Source organism: Tupaia chinensis, unplaced genomic scaffold (assembly GCF_000334495.1).
Source record: "Tupaia chinensis unplaced genomic scaffold, TupChi_1.0 Scaffold140636_1, whole genome shotgun sequence".
NCBI classification, from domain to species: Eukaryota; Metazoa; Chordata; class Mammalia; order Scandentia; family Tupaiidae; genus Tupaia; species Tupaia belangeri.
This window is the reverse complement of record NW_006200508.1, coordinates 32,941-35,894: the sequence shown is the minus strand read 5'-3', so window position 1 is coordinate 35,894 and position 2,954 is coordinate 32,941.

Below are 2,954 nucleotides of genomic sequence, written 5' to 3'. Positions count from 1 at the left end.
AAGTATAGATACCAGAGACAATGTGGGAGGAGAGTGGGAGATGGCAGAGGGTAAGAGATAGGGAATCAAGGACGAGGGGAAAAAAAAAAAACATTAGGAAATAAGAAATGAAAAATTATTTGTTGATGACAACATATATGCTGATGTGCTTGATTGAAAAATAAGGAAATATCTGAATTAAGAAATTTGCACAAGAGACTTTTAAAAATATTTATTATTGTAACAGTGAATGAAACTATTATGTATATTTAGAAAATGTTAAATAAACTTAAAAATAATTTCATATGGAAACTGTATTACACAATATATAAGTCAAAATAAGTACATAGAGGACATTGATATATAACATTGAAGCAAATATAGGAGTAGGGACAAAGAAACTAAGCCAGGTAACTCTTCTATTCTTTTTTACATGTTAATTTTAAATATTATATCCACAAAGAAATGCAAAATGCTGATAATTAATAATTAATATTAGAAACTTTGAAATTTTACTTTTTGTGAAATGTAGTGTTCTTTTAACCTGAGGCTATAACATAGGGAATATAATAATTATAAATAAAAGGAATACTACAAGTGTATTTAGCAGCTGCTTGAAATAGGCTCAAAATCCTCATTTTATAGAACAATTTGCACCATCGCACTTATTTAAGCAGCTCTCAGAACTATGTTATAATATTCTGGTTCTAAAGTAAATCCTCAGTATTGGGACACTGAAGTTGAAACCTTTTAGATATTCTAATTATTGCCTTCCTATTAAACCCATGTTACTGTAATATTTTAAAATATGATCTGTTAGTTAAACAGACAATGTTAAGGCAAGAAATATTGAGGCTATCAGGTGGCATTGTAGTTAGGGCACTGGTCACCCACATGGCCAACCATGGTTTGAGTCCCAGACCTGGAAGCTTGCTTTCTCACTTTCCTTCTCTCTCTCTCTCTCTCTCTCTCTCTCTCTCTGTCTGGTGAGTGCACATACCCTATAGCAAAATTTAAAATAATAATAAATAATAAGCAAAAGTTAAATAAATAATAGTTTTTATAAAAAGCAAGAAATATTTCTAAAGATAAAAGTAAAAATATTTATATAATATGGTCACTTACATATTAAGAAACACAAGTTATTCATATATGTCTGTATATTCATTATAAAACACCAACAGATATAAGGCAAAGATCCACAAGATAAGAAGAAAAATAGACAAATCCACAATTGCAGGAGGAGATATTTACAAAGAGGGTAATTTCTGGTTTTCATATAATTGTTGCACATCTTTTAGTGGTAAAGTATGAATTTTTAAAGAGGTATACAGTTTGTAATAATCAAATTAAGGATGCATGCATTCTGGTGTTTGTTAATATTTTTTTCCCATTCCACTCCACATCCCAGTACAACCTTTAGTATCTGCACTTATTCTACTTGAATGCTATCAAGTCCTAAGTTTCCATGACAGAGTGAGAATACTTGATAAATGTCAAACTGGGACATATATTATTTTTCTTTTCTAGCCTGATTTATTTCTCTTAGCATTAAATCTTCTGAGTTCATTTATTTCAGGTCAAATGCCAGAAGACCATTGTCCTTTATGACTGAGTAGTATTCCATTATGTACATGTGCCACATATTCTTTATCCATTTATCAGTTGTTGGACACTTAGATTAATCCATGTATTAGCCATTGTAAATATTACTGCCATAAGCATGGAGGTGGAAATGTTTCTTTGAGAGAGTGATTTCCTGTCCTTGGAATGTATATCCAATAGTAGAATTACTGAGTCAAATGGTAATTCTATTTTCAGATTTATTTGAACACCCTATACTGTATTCTACAATTGCTGTACATTCTCACCAGCAGTGTAATAACTTGTCTTTTTCTTTATCTTTTTCTGTATCTTCATGAAAAATTATTATTCTTTTGTTGGTGGGGAGAGGATGGTAGTCATTTTGACTGGAGTTAGGTGCTACCTCATTGTGGATTTCATTTGTGCCCTATGATAAGAGACATTGTCATTTTTTTTTTTCATATGTCTTTTAGCCATTTGTATCTCTTCTTTTGAGAATAATCTGTTTACATCAATTGCTCATTTTTAATTTGGATCATTAGTTGTTTTGCAGGTGATCTAATTGAGTTCCTTGTACATTCTGGTTATCAACCCTTTATCAGAAGTATAGTTTGCAAGTTATTTTCCCATTCTGTGAGTTGTCTATTTATTGTTTGTTTTGGTGTGTGAAAACTTTTTAGCAGTGATATAATCCTGCTTGTCTATTTTTAGGGTTATTACCTGTGCTTTAGGGCTCTTAAGAAATCTCTGATAGTCAAAATTTGTGCAGTGATTCCCCTGTGCTTTCCTCAAGCAGTTTTAATGATGAGGAACAAGGGTTTAGTATTATTCTCCTGCAGGTGAAAGTCCAGTTTTTCCAGCAGCATTTATTGAAAACAGTCTTGTCTCCCTTGGATTTTCTTGGGATCCTTGTCAAACAATCAGTTGACAGTTGTTGAAATTATGTTTTGATACTTTGTTTGGTTCCATTGCCTTATGTGTCTGTTTCTGTGCCAGAAAGTTATTTTAATTATTATCTCTTTGTAATATATTGTAATGTATTTTTGAAGTCAGTTAATAAGATGCTCCAACTTTATTCTTTTTGGTCAACCTTGCTTTTGCAATATGGAGCCCAGAGAAATGTAATGATTATATTTCTGTGAAAAATATCACTAGTATTTTTATAAGAATTACGTTGAATTTGTAGATTAGTTTCAGTAAATATCAACATTTTAACTATATGGATTCTTCCTATTCATGAACATAAGATATCTTTTCATTGCTTTGTATCTTTTCTTACTTTCTTTCTTCAGCTTTTTGCAGTTTTCTTTGTGGGAATCTTAGTTCCTTAGATTTTTTCCTGGTTATGTTAATTTTTTGAGGCAATTGTAAATGCATTTACTTTGTCTCAG